Here is a 27714-nt window from a genome sequence, read left to right as displayed (position 1 = left end):
TTCACACATGTGACACGACATTCCGAGAAAACAATGCTGCCTAGAATATTGTATAAACCAAATTTAAAGGAAGCCGTCCTTAACTGTATTCGCATTAGTTACATATCCTGACTGCCGTTTAGCGAAGCTCAAAAAAGCATGCAGTTTTACCGTTGAACAAATATTTTATAATGCGGTTTGTCTTGCTTTTGTGCCTTCTGGATCTGTCTCTGGGCCAACATAGACCAAACCTGCGGGACCTTTATGACGTAAGTTTTCTGCACGGGCAAGAATTCCACAAATTTTATTCGCGTAATTTCTTTTTGGGAATGACTAGTTATACCCTTTGCAAAAACTAGGAATGGTTCGTATAGTTAGCAGCAACAGAACTTGCGAGGTACAAGAGGACAAAACATTGCAAATTGTGGCATATTTCAAGCACTGTATCTTAGTATTGTTAATTCGCCCAAATATTAGGTATTGTTACAATGCTAGAACAAGGTTTTTAAAAGCAAAGCTCTGTAGCAAATCTCAATTTTTCGTATCCACAGGTAAAAATACCGAAATTTTCGAGAGCGCGCTCGTGAGCGCTGACCTCGCGGCTACCACCGGGCATTTAATACAACCAAGAATAACACCCATGAGCGTGCACACATGAGCTCGTGCCCAGCGGGGACCGCCAAGCCGGTAAACCCACGGAGCACGTTTGTTACGACGCCAAACATACCCACTTAGGGATTGGCCAAGATCCCCCCCGCCAAAACAGCACTCAAGCGTAAACGTGGCAGTATTTTACAATCGCAATCACACCGCTCACGTCACTCGCTAGTTGCACCTCCGGAACACGTTTGTCACAGCAAACTTACCCACTTAGGGAGCATTTGTACAAAACACATACACTCAGAGAGATTCACCAAGATTGGCGAAAAATCTCCAGCCTAATTATAGCAACAATTTCGATATTGCAATCACGGTGCTCGCGTCATTCGATGGCTCCGCTCAATCTATAGAGCTCTGTGTTCGGCCTTTACATGCGTCTTAAAAGTACGGCCACTCAGACGCAGGGATGGGGTGCCTACTTGTCGTCCCCACGTCCGAAGAGAAGGCCGGTCGCCTTGAGGCTTGCCGCGCTGCCGATTGAGAACGGAAACAAATCCAGAGAGTCAACACGCCCCACGTGGCCACAAAAAATGTTGCCAAATGACCTCATTGTGCGCAAAACATAGAATCTTTTCAACGGAACCGGGCGAACGTGCGTGCGCGAGCGCTACCAGCAACGTTAAACCGATACCGCTCGCCAGCAGCAGGAATGCCTGCCGGTTTTGGGAGCCGACGAGCAGTTAAATCATGAGTAGTGAACGTGCTATATATAGCACACACACCGTTCAATGACCAATCATTATAGCTGGCAGAATAACTAAACCTAGCGCCTATGCCACCAAAGGTGAAGAAACGTCGTTGCAGCAACGAAGAAGCAAATCGGCTGCAATCGTGGACCTAAGCTATCGTGATGGTCATGGTTGCGTACAGCTTCGCTACCTTCAAGTCTTACGCGTTGGTGTGAGCTTCCTTCACTTTTTACATAACTCAAATATGTGCCAACCCCCTTTTCTATTTTTTTACATAAGACCAAGAAATGGGAACCCCTTTTTATCATTAGTAAACCTGAGTCCTTTGTTTTTACCCTATATGCACTAATGCGAATTTATAATACTAGTTTTTCATTGCCCCAAATCGTAACATAGGTAGCAATTTACTCGCATAGGATACACAACAAAATAGTCATTATGAAAACATGTAATCACGAAAAAATATAAAATCTCCAGTCCACACACAAATGACGTGGTAAATTTCAGAAGCACTAACCAACTGTTTATGAGTGTTGAATCTCATCAGCGGCTCCAACGGTTATGGTTAGCGCAGTTTCATTTCTAATCATAGACCAGTTTTTTCCACATAATTGCACCTTCTATACTGAAATTTCTGAGTGATCGAAGTGCATTCGCAACACCTCAATGGCAATCTCTGCTTTATTTTTGCGGTGGCCCTACGGAGTAAATCACCTCTCTTAAAACGCTATATGCTTATTATATGAGACAAATAGGGAAGATACGTAACGTTTTGATAATTTTTGCTATCATTGGTAATGGAGGAGATTACGTCTCTGGCATTTGTGTCGAGAACATCCAACATAGTCATGCTTACGTGAGCAAGGAAGAACAAAGAAATGCACTGATCGAACTTTCCTAGTGTGTTAACTCTGTCAGAATTTTACAATATTGTATTCTGACTTATGGACAACATTCATCTGGATGAGCCTCTCACTTCACTCTGAAAAGGATGATTTTAAACCCTTCAGAATGTATGGGTAATCGTTTGATTTCTGTTTTACTGCGTGGTACGTATTGTTTGCATGTTCAAACGTGTTTGATACATAATGCATTTAAGGATGTCCTTAACCCACTTATCAAATAAAATCAGGCCAATGTAACAGAAAGCGGGGATGGTATGACAATACATGTTTTTTTGCATGTGAGTTTTAGTTAAAAAGGAGCAGTATTTCTACTGGGCGTTGATTGAAGATACACGAGGCACACTTGAAAAGTGGACAAATGCGATCCATGATTGCCTACATGAAGGCATAGGGCTGTGTGTATTGGCTAAAGACTGAAAATGCATAGATTCGCCAGGCTGCAAAATTGAAAGACTTGCCTAATAAAAAGTATATATTTATATAAACGCTGTTGGAGAATATGTGAGTTTGCAAAGTATGTTTATGTAATTTCCTGAGTACAGATGGCACCGATGAACACCCCTAATCATGCATGTCAGCTGGCATACCATCAGTAGTCAATAAACAGTAACGCCTAAGTTTTCAAATGTAAACTAATATGTTTTCACCGCAGTATTGTGAGAGTAACTGGGAAGAAGAAAGGTCGACTGGATAACCACTAGTTTTTTTTAAATTTAGGTGGTAACTTGTTTGTCGTGACAGGAGCGAAATTTATTAGATGTTACTTGATTGCTTCTTCCACAACAACTGACCCTACCAAAATATCCGGAGTGACAGCTTCTCAGGAGGACAGAGACATGCACAGGCGGTTAAGTGCTCTTGATAGGAAACATCAGAACTAACATTGTGCCTAAGCCGTTTCCAACAAGTGCGAACCGTCAATAATGGCATGCGAGGCCCTTTTTGTTGTTCTGTCGGCTAGATGATGTCATTGTTAACTTGGTTCCGGTTGTCATTTGAATTATCTGGAATGTGATGAAACTGCTGCTTTTGGTCATAGTTTAACTGGCCTGGTAAGGTATTGTGCACTACAATCGTTTTCTCGTTGTCACTATTTCTGGTGCGTAAGTCTTGCTAGTAGTCTGGCAAATGAAATGTATAACTTTAACCCTAGACAGCTTTGAAGACCTAAGGTTTCATTTATCTAGCTTTATATGACCTGTAAACCAAGGGTTTGAAGTAAAAGACCGACACGCACATTCACTAGAAAGGGGCACATGACTTACACCAAACCTTCCTCAAATATAAAATACAACCTGGCTTTGAACTCTACTTCAACACATGAACGACTCATGAAATTGAAACCCTCCATAACGGGTAGGAGTTTATGGAAATACACATATAAAATGTTTAGCTACCCATTTCCAAAAATTTTGAAATCCGAAAAAATAGCAACTTCCTCGCCGGTAATTTTTGTAGAAGCTCTGAACGGCTATGGAATAATGTAGCTAGTTAAATGACATCAAGAACAGCCTAGCCTAGAGTTCGTGAATTAAGCTCTCTAGTTATGAGAAGGTCTCAATAAAGATAGAAATTTCCAGCACTGGGTAAATATGAATAGAGAATATTTCTTGAACTAACGACATAACCGATAGGAGGGACGTAAAACTTACCTAGCATGAATGTTTAAATGCGAAGAAAAGTGGAGTTATTTTATTCCAATTCGGGTTGCAAAGACATTCGAAATTGAGAGTTTAGGTTAAGTGACTGATATATCGTTTAAATAAAAAAACATGAAGATTTTGGAAAACGCACAGTACAATATTTGAACATGCGTTGGCAGAAAAGTGTACAACCAATAATAAGAGGGGACAATTCTGCGGTGACACAAACGCCACCACGACCCGTTGTCTTGATGTCTGTTTAGAAGATGCTATCCTGTTCAAAGGACGGACACCAGACGGAGTACAGTTACGGCGCAGTGTTTCAGATTCTAAATTTACACCAGCTTTGGAAATGATAAGGGTAGAGATGCGGTTTAGTTGTTCACGTCGCAATCGCATGGGTGTATTATGAACATGCTCAGAGAGGGTCTTGCACTGGCGTCTGTAGGAGAGTACGCTGTCACCCCATCACAAGAAATAGTGTTGTAGGTACAGCGGTAACTAAAACTGAACCCCAGGTGCCCCATGACCCATAAAGGGGAGGCGTGCAAAGTTTAAACAGTTTTTTTCTCTGTTGGTGGTAAGGTTTCTCTTCAGTCTCGGAAAAGTTTCTCGACAGCCCGGACCCTCAACCAGTATTTGTCTTCGAATCGCACCTTCTGATGATAATTCCCTACTTCATCTTTTATGCATCCGAATAGATTCATTCTTTCGTTTTGAATTAAAACAACGAATGCCATAATGCGATTCGCCTCTTAATTTTTTTCCCGGTGGTACACTGGATGATCACGCTTTGAATATCCCTAAAACTGTCAGCGAGTTTAGTCGAGAAAAAAACCGAACTCTTTGGATTGTCGTTCCTAGTTGTCGAGCGTTTTTCTTAAACTCCCGTCTATATATTATAATCCATATTAATTTCGGCTTTTCTTACGAGGCAGCAAGGAGGCAACGATGTCTTCCAGAGGAGAGGTTCCACTTAGTCAAAAGTTATGATTTAGGTTTGGCGTTCAGAGAGTCATGTACAAAATTCAGAGAGCCATGTACAAAACATCAGATAATATGCTAAGCGTAATGAGGGCACACACGCTGACACACGTAATGAGGGTACACACGACTAACGCTGAGCTGGCTAAAGAAATCGAAGCGTTTCGAGTTGAAATGGCGGAGATGCGTAAAAGTATGAAATTACTGAATGAGGTATGTGAAGGCGTGAAGAAGGAACACGGAAATTTGATCAAAGAAAACAAGTCCCTGAAGGTTAAAAACCAGGAGTTGGCTAAACGTCTGAGCGAACTTGAGCAATATTCACGCTCTAACAACGTGGAAATAAGAGGAGTGCCTGTCCGAAAGGGTGAGAACTGCCTTGAGATTGTGCAGGAAATCGGGAACAAAGCAAATGTCCTATCGGGGCAGCAGACATTGACATCGTTCATCGTGTCCCTGTCAAAAACGGAATACCACACATAATTGCTCGATTCTGCGCGAGAGCCAAGAGGGCAGAGTTCTGTGGAAAAGCACAGAAGGCACGTTTAAACACTTCCGACATTGGAATTCAATCTCAAAAAGACAAACCCATTTTTATCAACGACCACCTCACTCCAGAAAAAAAAACGCCTGTTCGCGCAAGCTCTGACCCTAAAGAAAGAAAAAAACTGGAAATACCTCTGGACAGACAACGGTGTTATCAAGGCCAGGAAAACCGACGACAGTAAAGTGTATCGCATCGCTGACACGGATGACCTGACAATCATATCGTAGGCATGCCAACTGGTTAAGGAGCACTTTTGGTTTCATTATGGCTTCCGATGTCCTCTCTTGCACTGAAGCAAAGCAACTTCTTGAGCAATCACCCGCATTCTCGCTCGTGCATCTAAACACTTGTAGCCTTCGTAGGCATTATGACGACCTTGTAGCCTTCCTTTCCATTGTCGAACACTCATTTTCCGTTATTTGCCTATCAGAGACGTGGCTGTCGGCAGACGAAGGGGATCAATATGCTTTGCCAGGCTATGAATCTGAATATTGTCACCGTGTCAGAAATCGTGGTGGCGGATCTGCTGTACTAATAACTTCATCAATACCATACAAGCGCCGTCAGGATCTGTTCTTTGACAATATTAATTGTGAGTCTGTTTGGCTTGAAGTAGAAGCTTCTGCTCGACCATTGAACAATCGCCATACAATCATTGCATCCATCTACCGTTTTCCCTCATCCTCGAATTCCGAGTTTTGCCTGCAGCTTGAAAGAATCCTTGCTACTCTAACCATGGAAAACAAAAACATTATTATTTGCGGTGACGTGAGCATAAATATCCTTGATACTAACACTCCAGTTTGTTTGGAATATGTTAGTTGTTTTCTTAGTTTTGGCCTACATTCTCTGATTCACTCTCCGACTAGAAGTGATATGAATGGGTCTAACACATTAATCGACCATGTACTGTCGAATATCTTTGCTGATTCCAAGTCCGGGGTTATTGACTATTTATTTACCGACCACTATCCTGTATTTTTCTGTCTTGATGCCTGTATTTCCACAAAAAATAAGCATAATACCAAGACTGTATTCAATTCAGCGGAATTTGTTGAGACAGTGCGTAGTGCTGACTGGGACTTTGTTGCACGAGAAGAATGTGGTGAGGTAGCGTTTAATAAATTTTCGGCAAAAATAAGCGCATTCATTGCAGAATGCACAACCGCAAGCACCATCACACATTGATTTCGTACGCCTAGAAACCCACGGATTACTCCTGGTCTCTTGCATTCCATATCTAAAAAAGAAAACATGCGGAAAAAATTAAAATTTCAGCCTTCAAACAGCTCTCTAAAAATACGCTTAAAAAGATATTCAAATCTACTTTCAATGCTGCTCAAGAGGGCCAATCGCGAGTATTATGAAAAGCAAATAGAAAAGAACGGTACTGATACCAGGAAGAACTGGCAGTTAATAAAAAAATTCTTGAACAGCAGCGAGACCGCGTGTTTATCAAAAATAACGCTTGATGGACTTTCCCTTACTGAGCCACTCGATATCGCTAATGCTTTCAGTGATACTTTTGCATCAAATGCCCCCGATTCACTAGTTGACCTTCCTTTTCCCATTCTATCTCGTTCCCCTCAGTCTTTTTATTTACGTCCGACATCTGCAGACGAAGTCTTTCAAATCATGTCATCTCTTAAAACCAAAGGGCCAGGCTTAGATTCCATTCACCCGTCTAGGATGAAGCTCGTGGCACGTGAACTGTCTCCTATTTTAGCTGAAATAATAAACAAGTTGTTTAAAGTAGGTGCATTTCCTGATGCTTTAAAAGTAGGAAAAATAACGCCTGCTTTCAAAAAAGGTGATCGTTTGTCAACTAATAATTACCGTCCGATTTGTGTACTTCCTTTCTTTAGCAAAGTAATCGAAAAGCTTTTTTACTTGCGTTTGATGTCTTATCTGCTTAAATTTAACCTACTCTCTTCCCACCAATTCAGTTTTCGACCTGGCTACTCGACCGAGCTCGCCTTGCTCAGCTCTACTGACCGAATTAAACAAGCCGTAGACGATGGGTTACTTACTGGGGCAGTTTTTATTGACCTCACTAATGCTTTCGACACAATTAACCACCGAATCCTTCTACTAAAGTTGAGTCTTTCGGAATTGTGGGTCCCCCTTTGCAGTTCATTCGAGATTATTTAACAAATCGATCACAGGTAGTTTATGTCAAAACATTGCGTCATCTGCTAAACCGGTTACCAAGGGCGTCCCTCAAGGTTCAATCTTAGACCCTCTTCTATTCCTACTTTTTATTAACGACTTACCTAGTTCCCTTATTCATACTAACTGTCTTCTATACGCCGATGACACTACTATTTTCACATCCAAGGAAACAAGTACTGAACTTGAAAGAAGCTTAAACTCCGATATCTCTAATATTTATCAATGGTGTGTTAACAATCATCTTTATATGAATCCTTTAAAAACTACATTTGTAGTGTTTTCATCCGCACAGAACACATTTCCTACACCAGTTTCCGTATCTCTTAATAACCACATTTATTTCTGTATCGGATCACGTGAAGTTCTTAGGCGTAGTACTGGACAAACATTTGAAATATAACTATCCCTTACGTCTCAATATTAAAAAAAGCTTCTTTTGGGATTCCTGTTCTCATTAAAGTCCGCCCTTATTTTCAGTCACGCATTATTTTATCATTATACTACGCCTATATTCATAGCCATTTTTCATATTGCATTTCGTCCTGGGGTAATACATATGCCAGTCACCTAGAGCCCCTTCAACATCTTCAGAAGCGGGCACTACGTCTGATCGCCTTCGCTCCATTTCAATCGCCTTCTACGCCACTTTTTATTCATTTTTACGTGCTTCCAATTAATCATTTATTCACTCTAAAGTTAGCTATACTGATGTACCGCCTTATTTATCATCGTCTATGTATTTCAGGGCTATCCACGCAACATCTTGTCAATACTAATAACCAGATTTTCAGCCTGTCACAATTTCCTTCTTCATAAAGTGCGTACCAATTATGGAAAACTAACTCTTAAATATACAGGTGTATCCGTCTGGAACAACATACCACTTGAAATAAAGTTATGTCCCACATTCTATTCGTTTCGCAAACTCTTTAAAGAGTACCTGATCACAAAACGTGTTGTTTGCTAAACTCTACCATCGTGCCATGTTTCTTATTTATACCATGTTAGTATCTCTTTTACTTACGATACCACGTGCTGCTACACAGAAATTTTCTTGCCTTGTTGTTATGAAATGTTACCCATTCTTTAATTCGTACAAAGCGTTTTCACTGCTTGCTGCGTTTTTATTGCACTAGAGTTATTCTCTAACGGAGGTGCCCCCGACAGTTTTCTAACTTCGGGACCTCCTCTGTACTGTAACATTTTATTCATGTAAATGTATACATTCCTGAAATAAAGCTTGATTGATTGATTGATTGATTGACATGTCTTTGTTCATGAATTTGAGCTTTCCATTTGTTAACTTTCTGAAATATCCCAATGTGTCTATGTGAGCATAAAAAACGTTCGCCAACCTGAGCGGTTTTTGGTAATGTCGTACGAGGGCATTAGGAGCATCACAGAAGAGCCAAACTTTGTCGCCGAGTCTGGGCGGTACAACAGTGGCGTAAATGCCTCGGATGAAATGGCGTCACAAACATCAGACATCACAGTCACCGTCAGAGAACTCTTCACCGCTTTTGTGCTCAAGGAAGTATAGCTCCCTATGATGGCACCAACCTGGCAATACGCAAGCGCCCTGACAATGCGTGCACCCCCTCCTCGGATCATTTGGCCATTAGTACGAAGTGGCCCAGTCGGAGCGCTGACACTTAGACTGGGTGACAACAACGCTGCATGATATTGTATAGTGGTGCGACCATCAGCTCGAGATTTGTTCTATATTCTAGATTATAGATTTGCTGGGGTAATTTTCTGCACATAATTTGTTGGCGTGACATATTAAGGGTATTTTTTTTGATGAGCAGTTAAGGTGATCGCTAATAATGTATGCACAACATCGGCCGTAAGTAAGTTGTTCGGGATATTATACTAAACTCCCTGAGTAGAGAACTAGCAATCGTACCTCGGTAACGATTTTAATGACATAACTTAGAGCACGCCCATTTATGGTTGACTGGAAGTCTCCTTCTGCGTTGGTATATGCAAGCATGCATGCCAATAAACGGGAAAAGCACGTTTACCCTGCGTATTGCTGAAGAAATACGGATAACCATTTGGTCAATACTATACCCTTCTGATGCTAAAGTATACCACGTCTCTGTAAACAGTATCGCGGTAAAAGTTGTGCCAAACATTTCAAGTAGTGTTCTATGTCAATAATCTTTATATGTCAAAGACCGCACGTTTAAAGGAGAAAAAGGAAATTACAAAAGTGGTATTTCGGTGTGTACCAATGGTTGGATTACGGTCAGTTGAATTCCCACAATCTGGTTCTTGCTGAGAACACACGAAACGTGCGTTCCGTGTGTACCAAACAACATCTACAAGATTTTCAGAAATAAATCTGGAAAACGTGTTGTTTTGGAACCATGAGTGACTGCAAAAAGGAATACTGCTGTGCAAAGAATTCACTTATGCATAACCCCAGGCATAGACTACATAGAAAAATCAAAAGCACAATGAACTACCCTGATGGCACCAGTAACAACTTCTACCTTTCTCCTGCGTTGGTGTGCGGTCACTTTTTTTATTAAACGTCGCATACACTCTGCGCAGGCCTAGTTTTCTTCCCCGGCGCCCGTCCGCGCCCGGAAAATGGACCTTGGGCTACGCGCGCCGCGGTGCGACGAAAAACGCGGCAACGTCCCCTTTTCAACTTACGCTTTCTCCGGGCGATTGGGACAGCTGGGGGAATCGCGCGCCGCCGGTAGCCGATCGCGGAGAGCGACGGTACAACAAAGACCCCAAAGTCAGAACGACAGCTTTCCACAGCGACGTCCTCTCCGCTGTAGCCAAGTCAGTCATGGGCCCGTTACCAGCTAAAGGTAACGCTGTTACAGTTACAGTCACCAAAGACAAGAAGGTAACTCTGTTAGAGGTACAGTAAAAATTTTTAAGGTAACTTGGTACAGCTACAGATACTGTAAAAAGTAACGTCGTTGCTTTTTTGTTACTGTATAAAACAAAGTAATAACTCGCAAACTAAATGATAGAGTTTATTTATATTAACGTGCGAAGGAGTGCGGGCAGTGAAAAGTGCCCATGGTAAAACCCCAGACGAAGGGAACCTAAAAAGGGCGCAGTCAACCCCAACACCAACAATTGTTCTGCATTATCCACTTTGTTGCATCAACCTATTTAGCTTATGCGCCCTTGGGGTCAGGGAATATTTTTGCAAAACTCACTTTAACTTAGGATGAGTCGTTCCTTAAAGTGTCACCGATGGCTTCCCTCGTTCCAGAGGTTAACTTTCCAGTTTTCTTTTCTTGTTTCTGCTCGCTCAAAACGAAGGAATATTTTTAGACATCCCCTCCAAGACCGAACGCCGTCCTCGGTCTTCTACTGGAAAGGTGATCCACCCTCGTAGCCATCTGCTGTTCTAAAGTGCGAAAGCAGCAATGTTGGGGAAGAGTGAAATGTGCAGAGTCCGAAAAAAGTAGAAAGCGCAGTCTGTACGCCGACATTTATTAAATGCGGAGCATTTCATAGGCTCGCCTGGTCCTGCGTCGTTGATGGCGGCGCCGTCCACACGCTCACTGCGCATGCGCAACTCTCCTCCTTACACCCACAGCTCCGCGTTACTACACTACAAAAAAGAAATAGTTAGCGGCGCCCGGTTTCGATCCCACGACTCTCTGGCCGCAACGGGAGGTGCGCGGAGCTCTTCCCACTACGCTACAAATCCGGGACAGGAGCAAGTGCTACGAACGCGCCTTATGTCCTTGACTCATTCAAACTACGTCAAGAAGCTACTGATACAACGAAGGCACGCGAAGCTGAACGGCAACGGAAACGACGAACTGAAAACTTTAGAGGGGGATGCTTAATTTCCCGTGGGAAAGCTGTGGCCGGAAGCGCCACGCGCCTTCCGGCCCCGTCCGCAGCGCCTCTGATGCTGATTGTGGCAGGATGCCCCTAGGGATTGGCCAACCAAAGAATCCATCACGAGATAGGTTCGCGTTCAACCACCGTCGTCATCTTCCCGTAGGGGAACCGCCGAAGAAGAAGAACGAGAAGACAAAGCTGCGAAGAGGAGGGCGTGTACATTGCTCTCAGCCGGTGCACCAATGTCAACAACCTTTACCTCACCAAAGCTGACGGAGACTACCGATTCTACCACAGAGACAACATCGACAAGAACATGATGGACGAGTTTCGGCGCCTCGAGAACCACCGCCTACTCACCGAAACACAACAGCACTTGCGTGCCTTTGCCACCGGTGTGGACCCGGGCGCGGAATTCCCTCTGGCGCTAGTAAAAACCAGATCACTCAACATAACGGCAAGACAATGGAACCACACGGAACCGCCACGATGCTTCGCATCCTCATCAGGGTTCCCCACGTGAAGATGGTGTAATTTTTTTTGTTTACCTAATCGATATTTTTCTAAAAAAAACTAACTGGAACGATATTTTCTGTTTCAGTTGCCCTGTAAAAAAGTCACAGTGGTACAGTTACAAATTCTTATAACTTAAAAGTAACTACTTACAATTACAAGTTACTGAAATAGATAACTAGTAACTGGAAATGCGTTACTACTAACTAGTTACTGCCCAAGACTGAGCCAAGTGCAACCCCGCACCATCGTCGACATCACTGGAGCTTCAGGCTATTGTCAACGCCATAGAAGCACACCAGGATCAAACAAAACTGGTCATCATCACGGACAGCAAATTGGCAATTCGCAGTCTATAAGAGAATCACCTCTACATGCACGTGCGCTACACACTCGCCAGCATCACACGTACCCACCCCGATCTTCATACCACTGCGATATGGGTCCCTGGACACACAGGTGTAAAGGGGAATGAGAAGGCCCACGTCTTAGCCCCAGCTGCTCTCTATGCAGAAGAATTGCAAGCTGGGCTAGTTCCTCTCTATTATCCAGGCACCCCAATACCCTGGCGTCTCTTCTATAGCCCAAAAAAGCACTGCCGAGAAATGCATCAGACTCGTACAAAGTACTAACGGGACGTCAGAGATCGGAGAACCAACCTACCCTACCCCAGAAAATTCACCTACCCTGACGCTGTCGTCATTCGACGAGCACAAACCGGCAAGCTACCAACACAACACATACCACACCACATGGACGGGCGTCCAGTCAAATCAAAATGCTCACACTGCGATCAATACCCGAACAATGAACACACCCTCTGGACATGCCGAAACATACAAAGCGCCTTGAGATGTTCCCTGCAACCAATTCCTGTCACAAAGTGCTCTACTTGCTGGGAGGCTTGGGTCACACCCCCTAAGGAGCTTCAAGAGATCTATTGGAGTACGCTTCAGAGTCACACTAAAAACACACCAGGATTATAGACAACCAGGACTATAGTCAGGAATATAGTATCTGTAACCCAACAAAAAAGCCGAGCAGTCCTTGGGACACAGGTTTCAAAATCAAATCTCTCTCTCTCTCTCTCTCTCTCTATCTCTCTCTCTCTCTCTCCCCCTCGAGTGGGTACCTGCAAACACATCAAGGGCACAATCATCATCAACGACATCCGATCACTTGCTTAAAGTCGGCTTTTCTGCCAGGCGTGTAGGCGTACGCCACCACTAACGCCGTAAGTCAGTCAATACAAGCTTGTTTTGAACAACCACACTCACATTGCAAATTTTACTACATAAACCAATCATGGACGACATTTTTCAATAAATAAATACTATTAATAAATATATAAAAAGTTTATTGTGAATAACTACGCAGGCAAAAGCCTAGAAGCGAGGACATTGATAATCTGAATACAAGATTGGTTGGAAAATGTATGTGGTCTTTATGGTCCCATTTTCAATTTATTTGAGACATAGAGCTATTTTTTACATTTATTTGTGCAAGTGATGATCCATTATCAGACCCTAAGGTGTCGCTTTAAGTGAATAGTGGAAACTTACCATTTTTTTTAGACATCCTAAGCTCACTGTTATTTCGGTTATTAATTTCAAATATTACAAGTCCACTTGGTGTACGTCGCTCCGAGATATATTTGATATTTTTATGGTGTTCTTGTGAGACCTGTACGCAGGAAGACCTCTTTTGTTACAGTCCTTGAATACCAGCAAGCGAATATGGTTGGTGAAGCAGAGTTACCCACCGGAAGTTCATGAAAAGCCAGCGAAATGCATTTGTTTCAAGAAAATATCCTTGTCCTGGAAAAAATACGAATTCACTCGGTTTTTCTGGCAATGGAACAAGGAGTGAGTTTACTTAATGCAACTGAACCAATTATATTTATTTTTTTGTATTTCTGAATTTCTTGGTACGTTTGATATGTAGAGAATTGGCTTGTTACATTGTTGACATAAACAAGGTTGCGTTGCAGGGTTGATGCAGTGCGTTTATAGTGGTTAATGAGCCGATGCCCACTACCCATTTATACTCAGGGCAAAAAAGCGAATGCGGAAATATATTCTTTTTGTGCAGCGACACAACTTGCAGTTTGAGTAACCATAAGACATTGAACATTCAGAGTTACCTTCATTGTGCATGGTGTTGGAAGTTCCAGAAAACTGCAATTTCTGAAAAATGTGTTGTGATTACCAGATATCTGAACATTTTAATGGTAAAAAGAAATATATGTTTCCTCTTTTCCTTTGTATTTGGCGTTCGTGTAACACCTATAAAATCTGACGGCTATGTACCACTCGCTTACGCGTGTACATTTATAAATATCGAAGCTTTAAACTCGACAAATCTTGGTTAGTATTTCACAAATTCACTCCATAAGAGATAAATTTATAAGTTCGTAATTGCCATTTCCCAGTTTTTGTCATTTCCCGGACTAATAGCAATTGCTCTTTCTTTTCCAACAGCGGCATATATTGAAATAAGGAAAAGCTTGAGACAGATCAGTTTTGGTATTTCTACACCACAAAACACATATTGGGGAAATAGGAAATGCAAGATACATCTCAATGAGGAATCAACGCGGATGTAGAAAATTTTATGAAAGCACAAAACGAGGTTCAATAACCATCTTTGCGGATTTAGCTGCGAATAGGAAATAGGAATACGAAATTTTGTACAGTAAATCTTTTAAAGAATAGACTGTTTTTGAAAACATGTTTTAAAGGCATCATACACGCCACGTATTTTGACAGAAATATAACAATGGCAGAAATATTGCAATAGCCAAAAGACCAAACAAAATGCCCAATGCAACCGGTGACACGAATCTTGCAATAAACCTTAATTCTGGCATTTTACCCTTCATTAAAATTCGACACTTTCATTAATCGAAAATCTAGTTTTCTCGCAATGAACGCGTGTGTTGAGTTTATTGAATTGCATCCTTAACCCAACAGCGGTGATCGCGTACGCACCACCTACGCAAAATTGGTGTATTCTTTTATTACTGACAGTCGACGTTACAACTTCTCAAACTGCGTTTTGTATCTTTTATTTTAAATATTTTAAACAAACAGGAAGAGAAAAAAAATTAGTACCAGAAATTGTAACTCAATGTCACAAGAAACGATATTGAGAAAGTACAATAAACAGAGAGCAAACGCTAAATTTCCGGCAATGCACAAGTCACTGTGGCCCATTCAATGCTCATTAAAAGGTGAATGCCGATCTTATTCTATTTTCTGCCAATAGAGCAGTAAGAGATTTTGTTAGATATTGCAAAAAAAATTAATTCAGTTTTAACAACATTACTGTAATTACGAGCTTCTACGTTTCAGTTTTTCGGCAGTTACAGATTGACAATTTTCTTCTGGTTCTTTTGCCTCGCTCTGAAAAAAGCGAAATTGCATGTGCATGCTACCTTCTCCCAACTTCGATATGGCTGTCGTGCAATTGCGAGATGCCCAATTCGTTGGATAAGTGCTTGGCGTTTACATCTGTGCACTCAAGTGAGCACCCACCCTGGCAAAAATATACAAGTTTTTGTGTAGGGTTACAAGCATGTCATGCCTCCAAGTAGAACTTGTGCATCGTCCGTGGTAGAGAATAATTTAACCTGCCTCATTAACTAGCCTGACGCCGGCAGTACCACAAAAAGCAGCGACATTACGTTTCTTACCTGACGCGTGTAAACTGCCCCTTACCTGTACAGACGACGGACTTGCCTGTTTGCTTTATTCTGTTTCAAGATGCAGCACAAAGACACTTCTCTTGAGCCGCCCCCATTGATCCATAGTACAAGTCAACCATAAAGGAAATGGCGTAATTTCAGTACTCGCCAAAATGTTTCAAACACCACTGTGCTGGTAAAACACCGCTTCCCTGAGCGCTCAAAGACAGAAGGGCAGACGCAAGTATATCCGGTTCTGTCGTAAGCAATACCATTTTGAGTGTACTCTAGATACATTTTATCCACGCGCTCTAGTGATGCTGGCTCAACATCTACCATCCGTGGCACATGGTTGATTGATTGATTGATTGTAGGGTTTAACGTGCCGACGCAACGGAGGCGATGAGGCGAGCCGTAGTGAAGTGCTCCGGATTAATTTTGACCACCTGGGGCTCTTGACGTGCGCCGAAATCGCGTACACACGGGCGTTTCTGCTTTTCGCCTTCATGAGAAAAGCGACCGCCGCGGCCAGGAATCGAATCCGCGACGTCGTGCTCATCCCATGGCACATGATAGCCTCAGACCAGAGCGCTAGGAACTTTTGTTAACTTCTGTTTTTGAGATGACCGTGAGACAGATGCATCGCCCGTTAACCGATTGTTTATGCTAACAATGTTCCCGGTTTCTCTACAAAAAGGCAGTTCCGGAAAGTGCACGTCCATGTGGCCGTTGAAGACGGCGCACTTTCTCAGGCGGGGCTGCTGCAAGGAAAAGCGTAGAGGTATCCACATGTGACATCGGAGCGATGCATTTGGAGGGCCTCAGTTTTGCTCAGGAGGTGACTAGAATGCAACGGTGTACTCGTAAAATATTAGCATATAATCATTATTTAATTTTTAATGATCGAACAAGATAGATGTGATGTACGATAATACGCGCAACTGCTTTACTAGTCAAATAAGCTAAGCGCTAACTAGCGGCGATTTATTCTTGATATTTAGCTGGTAGTTTGTGCTAACATCGAATTCGGTACATCTGCTCAACTAAAATTTTGTAACTGGCTGGGTGACATTTGGTTTTTTTTCGTAGACACCACCAAAAATTTGTTGGGATTCTTCACGGACGACCTCCGCGGCTGTTTGGGCCCACTTTGACTACGTATAGACACCCAGGTAAGTGAAATAAGGTGTCTAGCCTGAAACATTCTTCCTGTATGTCACGAATAAATATTTTAAGGAAAAGAGTGCATCTATAACATTCTCGATCGTGTTCCTGCTGGTACCATCAGCATGCACAATGAACATCTAGCAACGCTACTGGTTGGCACTTTCTAGAACACCACTTCAAGCTGGGAGAAGGTTTGTTCTACTGCTTGACTTCTATTGGTTATTGCACGGCCGAATCCTGGATATCGCTGGATATCCATGACTGCTATTTTAAACCGAATTACTTAACAGGCCCATTCTGCAAAAATGCCCGTTGCTAACCGGTCAACCCAAATGACCGGGTGTTAAAAGAGTACAGAAATAAACAACACCTGTTCATTTGGTGGAATAAGAAACCGGGCCTCAACAGTAGCAGACAATACTCTACGAACTGCGCTTTCCAAGAACATAGCGCGCGTTAGAAGAAAGCAGATATGATAATTGTTCCTTTGCAGGATTGGCCCTCGGTCTTACGATTTCAGGGCCAAAATAGCCCGCTCGCCTGAATTCAGATTCTGTGGATTGAAAAGGGAAAATTGGTAAAATAGTGCGTGCGGCGTGATACCTGAAGGTAATTCAACGTCAGTAGAACTCCGTAGAAGTTGAACACCAGTCGTGCAGAAATCTGCTCCTAGGAAAGCTGGGGCATATACAGTCTACCTGCTTGCGTAATTTGTGCCGTAACACAAAGAGTCGCAAGCGAAAAAACAGACAGAAACTTGGCGTGGCAAAAAGAGCCAAAGGAAGTAATTTTTGCAAGAAAAAAACTGAAGCGAAGAAAGAGACGCAAATAATGTCGCACCAAGTAAGTGGTCAACACGTACTGCAAGATTCACATTCAAAGCATGGAAGTGGACTTAAGTGACTCGAGGAGTTGTTTCTCGCTTTTTAAATGTTGTCTTTGTCTTGACTTTCCCTTTTCCCGTTCCTGGTACGGTTGGTTGCAGGGAAGCTACAGTATCTCCACCACAAGCGGCGTCTGCGAGACGGAACTGTTCAGAATTAACCTGACAAACTAAAACCACAAGCAAGGGGGGTAGGCAAGTGTGACACAAAACAAGGACTTCCTTTCTTCAGAATACTCTGAAGAAAGGAAGTCCTCTGCCTGAAACGTCAGTAAACTTTTAATTGTTTAATGTTTTTCTGAGTGTGTCGATGTCGTACACACCCCTTGAATATATGTATATATATACACCTATTGCCACGACTGTAAGGTTGAATCCTATTAGGGATTTCGATAATGCATCAAAGAAGAAGAAGGTTTCGGGCCGCTTGGGGGCCGAGGGAAGAAGCCGAGAAAGAAGTCGAAGCTGACTTTGACTGGCTTTCTGTCGGGCACAAGTTCGCCTTTTCAGAATAAACTCACTCTTTCCACCTGGTACAACCCTCAACGTGTGAGTTCACCGTTACATAAGTGGTGGAGTGTGCTGGGTACATAATACCCCAACTATCAAGGCCTGTTCCCGTCTGAGGGTCGCGTGTTCACGAGCGGACCAGCCGTCACCTACTCGGACTGCCGGCAAAGTGCGGCCTCCTGCCTGATCGGGCAACCAAGCTGACAGGACGCAACGCCGGCGCTGTGAACGTGAACTCGACTGACGCCCTTCTCCAGTACGTGGTGCAACAACCGCGTACACCAAAAGTCTTCTACGGCGAGCCTACGAAGACGTGGAGTTGTTGGACCATTTCGAACGAGTCGCCACGTTCAACGGCTGGGCCAATGACTGTAAACGCCGACAGGTGTACTACTCTCTTGAGGAAGGTGCGCGAACGTGGTTCGAGAACCACGAATCCACATTTTCGTCGTGGGTGGAGTTTTGTCAGCGGTTACTAGCGACGTTCGCTTGCAGCGACCGTAAGGAAAAGGCTGAAGCTGCCCTTCAAGCCAGAAATCAGCGCCCGAACGAGAGCGTCACCACGTACGCCGAGGATATGACCCGTCTTTTTAGGCACGCACATCCTGCAATGACAGAAGACAGGAAGGTCCGGCACCTCATGAGCGGAGTAAAGCTGGACATCTTCGCCGGGCTGATACGGAGTCCCCCGAGAACGGTTGCGGAATTTGTCAGTGACGCTGCAACAATTGAAAGAACACTTCACCAAAGGTCCCGGCAGTACAACCACGAGCAAGCCTGTGTAACCGAACAGGCGAGCCCTGGGCCCCGCAAGCTCGTAAGGCAAATTGTCCACGAGGAGCTCCAGAAACTGCAGCAGGAACCTGTGTCACCGGCTTCAGTGCCCATTGCGGAAATCGTGAGGGAGGAGGTAAGGCAAGCTGTACGGGCATCGGAACGAATTGACGTGTCGTGGAAGGGTGAGCCACGAGCCTCGTACGCCGCAGCCACGCAGCAAGCCGCTTACTGCACCCATCCAACAGTCGCCACCATCGCACCGCAGTCTACCCCGGGGGTAATACGGCGCAGCGCTCCCTGCCTGCCGCAAACAGGCCGTCGGAAGATTGACCTGTGGCGCACCTCTGCCCACAGGACCCTCTGCTTCCACTGCGGGGAGGAAGGGCACGTCTACCGTACCTGCCATTATCGCCGAGCTGGTCTGCGGGGATTCGCGCGCCACCCCCGCGAAACGGACAGCGACCGCCGGAGATCGCGGACTACATCGCCGAACGCCGGAGCATGTATCCACAGGACTACATCGCCGAACGCCGGAACACGTTTCCGCCGGACTAAATCACCGAACGCCGGAACACGTTTCCGCCACAACGCGTTCAATCCCGGTCGCCGTCACCTGCTCGACGTAGGTCCTCTAGCCCACGGTTCTCCTCTGGTACTTCCGACCGACTCTCCAGAAGCCCTGAACGCCGGGGAAACTGAAACCAGCGACCCCCGGAGGTGAGGCCACTGGCGTCAATGACCGCCAAGATCCTCCATTGCAAGAACGACGACAAGAAGACGACGAACAGCCGAAACCTAAATGTAATCGTAGACTTATTACAGGCGATGTACTCGTAGATATCGACGGCCCTGCGATGGCAGCTTTGGCTGATACCGGTGCGGACGATTCGGTCATGAGTGACACTCTGGTTTCTGCACTAAAGTGGTCACCCCCTGGACTGGTCTGCAAGCTCGTACTACTGGGAACCACCTAATAACCCCTGTCGGTAGGTGCGCTGCGAGGATAAAAATACGCGGCTTTACATACGTTACTAGCTTCATTGTGCTCCCGGAGTGCTCGCGAGATTTAATTCTCGGCATGGATTTTCTGCGAACAAACGGGGCTGTTATTGATCTGCTGAACTCCAGAATTACCTTTTCGACAAAAAGAGCCATATCGAGCCACATTCAAGACAGGCACGACGGGGCGTTACGTGTTGTTTACGACGATGTCACTCTACCCGCCCGTGCTAGCTTGTTTGTTAATGTTACAAGCGACGCATTCGGGGACTGTGACGGCATCGCCGGAGACAACGTTCGGTTGCTTCTGGAGAAAGGCCTATGTGTTGCAAGGGGATTCGTCAGCCGGCAGAATGGATGCACGCCAGTTCTCGTCACTAATTTTTCCTATGAGCGTCGAGATCTTACAAAAGGTACCACTATCGCGTTCATCGAGGAAGTCGCCGATGTCACGCCCGTAGGCGCGTCGAACACAGCATCAATTGGTACACTCACAGCTGACCTGGGCATACCTATGGAAATTAACCAAGAACTTCCGACTGCTCAAGTGGAAGCTTTAGAACATTTTGTACAGGACTTCTCCGACTGCTTCGCCACGTCCTCCAAGGTGCGCGCCAGACTCTCATCACGAAGCATCGAATCGTGACCGATGAATGCGTCAGACCTATGCACCAGCCGCCCTACAGGGTGTCACCCAAAGAGAGGGAGGCCATCAAAGCCCAGGTCAAAGAGATGCTCCACGATGATGTTATTCAACCGTCTAAAAGTGCATGGGCCTCACCTGTAGTGCTTGTGAGGAAAAAGGACAACACACTCGCTTCTGCGTCGACTACAGCAAATTAAACAGTGTAACTAAACGCGATGTTTACCCGCTTCCGCGCATAGACAATACGTTTGACCGTTTACTCGACGCTAAATTCTTCTCGTCCCTGGGCTTAAAAGCTGACTATTGGCAGATCGAAGTTGAAGAGAGAGAACGTGAGAAAACAGCTTTCGTAACTCCCGACGCTCTCTACAAATATAAAGTCATCCCATTCGGCCTGTGTTCTGTCCCGGCAACGTTCGAACGAATGATGGATATCGTGCTCGCAGGACTGAAGTGGCTGTCATGTCTAGTTTACCTAGACGACGTCGTAGTATTTTCTAGCTCGTTTGAAGAACATTTGACACGGTTAAAAAGCGTTCTGGAAGCGATTCGCTCTGCACAATTAACTATCAAGCCCAATAAACTACCCATAAAAAGAATTCATTAAAAATCCGATAATAGGACGCTCGCTGCACGCAGTCCACTTCATAGGACGAAGCCTCTGGCACATAAACCGGCGTTTTCCCCACTTTTACACCGCTCGCCGCCTCGCATTTATTCTGAACCCCATTTGACGCTGCATTATGCGCAAAAGTCTTCATGCTGGCCAGACAATTTGCTGAGCAGACGCAAGCAAGCAAGCGGATGCTCATGAGCGGGAGTTGATCTTCAGCAGCCCTTCGCAGCAGCAGTACCCCAACGCGCAAACCGTCGAAGTGCAGGTGGCACGGGACTGTGAATTTGAAGCTCCCATCAAGCCGTCGACAAAGAAGAAAACACATACGACGCAACCCCATGGTGATTACTGAACACCCGCCTTTCGCGCCCGCTCGATCCAAGTTCGTTTCACAATGCTCTATCTCCCTATATCTCTGCTCTCTGCTTTCCAGTGTCTTTCAAAGCCGCGTTGTCACGCGGCTCCTTTCTTTGCCAGGGCTCTTCGATTCACGCGCGTAGAAAATTTATCCAACGGAAGGACGATCTCCGTCGCGTCACCCTTGCCCTTATCCCACCTTGTGGAACGGGCATCCCCAGTAGACTTGCTCGCTGGGTAGGGGTCTTGTTTTGTAGACCTCGCGTTGGAGCGGCGCTTTTACCGGCTGTGACCCGGACGTAGCCGCCACGCTACCATGCCCCTTTTTATGACACCTGCCCCTTCTACACAGCTATTGCCGAACAAGCTGATGTGGACTATCCATTATGAAAATGTCTTTCACTGGCCTCAGCCAGAAAGCGACACCTGAGGGGCACAAGTCTCCATCCTGGAAGACCCCCCTACCTCAAGCGGTGGCACTCGGGACCCCACCATCGCTCCCTTCTTGGCTACCTTCGAGAGACGGGTGCGCGTCTGTACTTGTAAATCGGTTAATTTTATGGCACTGGGCATTCTATCGAAAATAAAAAGTCCACAGAAGGGTAGCAACTTATATACGTTATTTTGGCACGCTATTTTGGGTCACTCGCTCGCCGCCGCAAAAGCCCTGTAGAGAGACCGCGCTATAATTTTCGCCGCAACACGGTTTACTCGCGAAGTTTGAATAAGCTTATCCATTTCGCATTGCTGGGTCTTGTGGGGAGAAAAAACAGCTATGTGGTTAAAACTTTGACCCAATAGCGACGGCAGAGGACCATGAAAAGGGTGTCTCCACCCTATACGGGAATGCCTTACTGTTTTTCATCTCCGTATTGTACTATCGTTCGTTTCGCTAAGCATTGTAAGTTTCGAACTCACTTTTTCCTCTCTCAATTTGCTCGACCACGTCGGCGTTATCTCGCTCGCACAAGCCGTGGGGCTGGCGGAGTATAAATAGCGCCGTATCGAATGGGCAAGATGGCTGGACAGGTGCCGCGTGCTGGCGGGCTAGCTCGGAGGCCACGTAAGGGAGGGGACACAAGATAGACGTTTCCGTTTTTTAAAACTTGGAATGTCATCTAAAGGTTCGGAAATCATGGGAGAACGCGTAAATGTAGTAGTTCAAAGAAGTTCTTACCCCACCTGTCGCTTGAGACCCCCTACAAGGCCGGCCGTTACCCGCACCCCGGTCGTACGACAACCCGGTCATACCACGCGTCCTCGCGGCCCCTTGAAAGTCGTATTATCGGGGTTACACTGTACCTCTAAACACCCCACCTTGGGGATTTCTCCTAAATACCCCACCTTGGGTATTTCCCCTAAATCTGGTTGATTAACATCTGTGCATCACTTCGAGTTGTTGATCAATTCGCTCTCGCGCTACAAACGACTAGCGACTAGCCTCCAGTTTAGATCAGTTGGTAGAGCGACTGCGCCGGTTAAGTGGTGGTCCTGGGTTTGAATCCGGGACCAGGACGAATTTTTCTTCAACTGCGGAGTTTCTGAGACGGCTGTGCCGCTTTCCTTTGCAGCCCTACTTCGACGTTAAGGTGGATGTCAAACCTTCCTTTGCAAACCCTTTCCTAAATTTTGCCTGGTCTCGGGGTTGTTGAAAACCCAGACGCTCACCTATGCGACTACATGTAACTGTGGTAAAAACTTCTTCAAGAACAGAGAGTAGGCTGATTGATCAGTAACTCTTGATTCCATTGGGATCTCTCATCTTATGGAGGCGAATAATGCTGCCGTTTTTCAAGGCTATGGACACTTTTTTAGTCTCCACGGTTTCCGAGAAAAATACAACGGGGTTTTCCAGGCTTAGAGTTTTTATGACTTCGTCACCTGCAGATTTCCTTTTTTTCGTGACTTTGAGAGCATTCTCAACATTCTCTTTAGCTAGAAGTGGGACATCGCAAGTTAAGCTTGCTCTTTCACGTGGCATATAACGTTACTGGTATACATCGTGGGGTAGAATAGTGCAACATTTTTTTATCTCGTCAATGTTGTGGACTATGTTACCCTGCTCGCCTCCGAGTGCATGCATCCTGCCTTTGTCGATGGCTAGCTTTGTCTCAGTTTCCCTATTTGCATCGTTTACTCAATTGCTGGCATGTTGTATGCACGAATGCCGTTTCTTTCACTTTTTCAATCAGTTTCGACAGCTGGTCTGGTTCATTCTCACCTGACATATTAGACACTTTCAGGTTCTTACGTATTGCATTTAGTTCGTTCGTTTGTTTAGTAAGTTTTCTAGTTTCTTCTCTACATGTTGCTTCTCCCACACCTCTGCTGAGTCGAAGACTGCCGGTGTTAGTTTCTAGTTTAGGCTGTCTACACTGATTTTTGTTGTGTTTGTCTAGAAGCGCGAGTTTATTTGAAAAGTTACTTTAAACTCGTGAGAATTGGCTCTGACTGTCTTCATGCGGGACTGCTAAGTTTTAACGAGTCTACTCCTGTCTCTGCCGGGATTAAGCCTTAACTTGCATCTAACCATTCTGTGATCTGTGCTCCGAAACTTAGCACATGTAGGTCTTGCAGAATACCGAGGCTGTCACTAAAAAACAAGTCAGTCTTGATTCTGTTGTACTCTCGGGACTTTTCCATGTTCTTTTCCTATTCTTGTGTTTGCAAATGAATGTGTTCATCAACGCCCTGCTATTTCTCTCTGCTAATACCACTAGTATATCTGCTCAACTCTTGCGATTGTCCATTCTGTAGTTTGCCACTGACTTTTCTCCTATTTGCTTCTTATCGACCATCGCGTTAAAATCTCAAGTCAGAACAATGAACTGTGTTGTTGCCTTCTACACTGACGATTCGACATCCTCGTAGATCTGTCTATGGCTTCATCATCGTATGATGTTTTTGGAGCACCTGCCTGTACTTTCTTTAACCTGTTCCGCTTGTTTCGCTTGATCATGCCAGCCGCGACTCTCTCGCTAATGCTGAACACCTCCTCCACGTTTCCTGCTATTTGTTTGTGTGTTAATTGCCCGGGCTATCTCTTCGCTTCGGGTCTTCTGTAGCACGGAATATGCAAGCTAGTGAGCTCCATGGCACCTTTCCCTGTTCATCTATCTTCGCGTAGCCCTATAACTACCCACTTATTGTGCGACAGCTCCTCTAGTAGTTGAGCGTAGCTTGCCTCGCTGGATAGAGTGTATGCGTTGAACTTTGTTAGTGTCACTTTCCAATGGCCTCCGGCCCAGACCCAGCGATTCTTAGCATCCTCTTCTGTATTGCTATTCTCACCACCGATGCGGACACGTGCTCTAAGCTGCTGGGGACTGAGGTCCGAGAGTTGGGTTGGTCGGTCATGAGAAGTGCCGCCCATCTACTAAAGCCAGATCCTTTTCTGCTGAGGGAGTGCTGCTTATTTACCTAAACTGCTGCCTTCCACCATGCTGCCTTCGCAGCATGGGGGAACCTTTCTGGTGTAGCCTGTTAGGTATCCGGGATGACGGGTGCTTCCGGAGCAGGCATAACTCCATACTTACATTGGTACGGCACCGAGACGGACGAAAAAGCTATAGAAATCAAGAAATGCTTCCTAGGGACGACGTTGCCGCAGACGCCTGCAGCGATTCTGCGCCAATGTTGCTCGCTTTACTTTTTTAGGTGCGATTCTGAAGGAATAAGCTGTTGCGTTAGCCTACTGACGAGAGATACACTGACGTCTGGGCGTTGAAAAAGGCAGCCAGCGCTGTCCCCATTTGTGTAGTTGTCATAAATCTCAAGTTTGAAGCTCAGCTGGCAAACAGGGCGGCTGAAGGTATATTAGCGTCCTCCCTCTCCATTCGAACACTATTCTAAGCCGACAAAGTGTTTATCGGAACAACGGTGCCCCCTCGGCAGGGCTTCCCGAGTGTTGGGCAACTCTGGGCTGTAAAAAGACGGGATGCCTTGAGAGTGCAACACCGGTTGAAAAACCTAATTTTAATGTTTTTACATAAAATATGATTACATATCTCTGCGGCCTTTTCTCAGGCGGTCAGCGGAAGTGGTTGCACTTATTTGTGCACCAAGGGGTCGGTGAGTTAATAGAAGTTTGGCGACGTTACCTAGGTCACCCCGACAACCCTCGATGCTCCTAGTTCCGTATGGCGACGGCGGCTGTGACATATTCCTGAACTTATTTAGTTTTTGCCCATAGTAACTTTTTTCTTTAGCTTTTCTAACCCCGCCGGCTGGGCCGATTGGGCTTGTTGTTACTACATTTTTTTTTAATACGCGTTTTCATGAACGCTGTTATTATTCGGGCTTTCCTTGTTTCTAAGTGCCTCTCAGATGTAGACGAAGCGTTTGCAATCTATTTGAATTGTTTCAATGTCCCACCTCATTCATTACTTCCTATCGTGCATTTTATTAGGCGGTTCTACCGAATATGGCTACGGCGAACGTGGTTTCTCTCCATTGCGTTTTGGCACCAACTTTACTAAAAATGCGCCTAGCGAGCTGATTACTTTGCAAAAAAATAGGACCGCAACGCGATAACGTGAGCACGGCTTTTAAAGCGTCGCCTTTCGTGGACCTTAGGTTAGTATGTTTTGCTTGCCTGTGCAACAGCGCGTGCTGTTGTCCCCGCGTCGAAAATAAAGAAAATGTTTAAACTTCCAACCTATGGGCGCAATGAGGTTTACATTTGGTACTAATGGGCTCTAGAACTTCATCAAAGAGCAGTGGGAACGAAAATAAAGAAAACATTTATCAATTCAAATACATGGGCGCTATAAGGTTTACATTTGGTAAAAATGTGCCCTAGAGCTTTATGAAAGAGCAGTGCGAAGGAATAAGAACTTACATAGCAGATTTTCTGACGCAAACGTGAACATTCGCGCAGCTCTGTTCGAACGCGCTCACCATGATTGCCAACATACTGCGTATATATATATATATATATATATATATATATATATATATATATATATATATATATATATATATATATATATATATATATATATATATATATATATATATATATATATATATATATATATATATATATATATATATATATATATATATATACATATATATTTTAGGGGGGTCATGTGTATGTTCGAATAATTGATAGGTGACCGTATTTAATTCAGTTTTGTTATCTTTTAATGAAACTTGTTTCCTCTTGCACCGAACCACGTCTTAAAATCTTCGCTTTTTTCAGAAACGGGACTGGGAAGAGAGTACATGCTGATATTGTGGCTTCCTGATGAGGGATGTTCAATTTTCGAAACAATCCACTTTGGTGAGCGCAAATATTTCCTCATAGGCATGCGATTCATATGAATATGTGCCGAACAACAATGAGGCATTGATTTGTAATGCTTTATTACTTTATCATAACGAACAGTTGTTTTTTATATAAAAACGTACACTTTTAGGCAAATGTGGAGGCCATGTTTCACTGCACACAATCATTTTTAAGGTTCTGAAGTCGCAAAAACACACACCTCAACTGCTAACATCAGCTGTGTTGTTGCGCAAGATTTTGTTAACTAACGCTGAAGAGAGTATTAGGTTTTTTGGCAAGGACCTCTAACTAATGAGGCTAAATAAGACGTGTGGTGTGTAAATATTATGTATGGTGTAAACACAAAGCTTCACGCAATATGTTTACTTCTGGAAGCTAGGTGCTGTGGGGAAATTTTATTGCGACGTGATTTGTGCTGGAGACCAAATTTTTTTAAAGGGTTACACAAATTTGAAAATTCTAGCGTTAACTGTATTGCACATGCACAACTAAGTAAGATATATTTGTTGAGTTTATTGTCGCATCAGCACATTTGTTTGTAAGAATAGATTACGTTTATAGGATCCTTATGCCTGGCAAAGCAGTTTTCATCTTCAGCCATCGTAGCTCAATCCACAAGGTTAGTGTCTGAATTGCGGCTGCAGCCATTTGTTCTGAAACACACTTTATTGATTTTTCTGTATAATGCGAACGGTTTCCTCATATTGGACTTTTTTTTCAGGAACTAGGCAGTGTGAAATGCATGTGTGGAAGAAGTACGTTAACACGCCTCTGAAAAAATGTATGAGCTATTACAATCAATATTGTCCGCAGCGCCAATATCAAGTTTTCCATCCGTGGTGCCAGCGCAGACACAGGAAA

The 27714-nt window shown here is 44.4% G+C and overlaps 1 long non-coding RNA gene across 1 annotated transcript; it reads left to right on the top strand.

Moving 5' to 3' along the window:
* Positions 1-27714, top strand: LOC144152107 (uncharacterized). Its single transcript, XR_013319057.1, has 5 exons — positions 1-248; positions 13634-13785; positions 16695-16777; positions 26767-26847; positions 27575-27714. It is a non-coding gene; the product is annotated as an uncharacterized LOC144152107 (long non-coding RNA).

This window comes from Haemaphysalis longicornis, unplaced genomic scaffold (genome assembly GCF_048455015.1).
Source record: "Haemaphysalis longicornis isolate Haplotype H1 unplaced genomic scaffold, Haemaphysalis longicornis Haplotype H1 scaffold_9, whole genome shotgun sequence".
Taxonomy (NCBI): domain Eukaryota; kingdom Metazoa; phylum Arthropoda; class Arachnida; order Ixodida; family Ixodidae; genus Haemaphysalis; species Haemaphysalis longicornis.
Note: the sequence above shows the minus strand (reverse complement) of the source record. Positions and strands in the feature narration are given on the sequence as shown.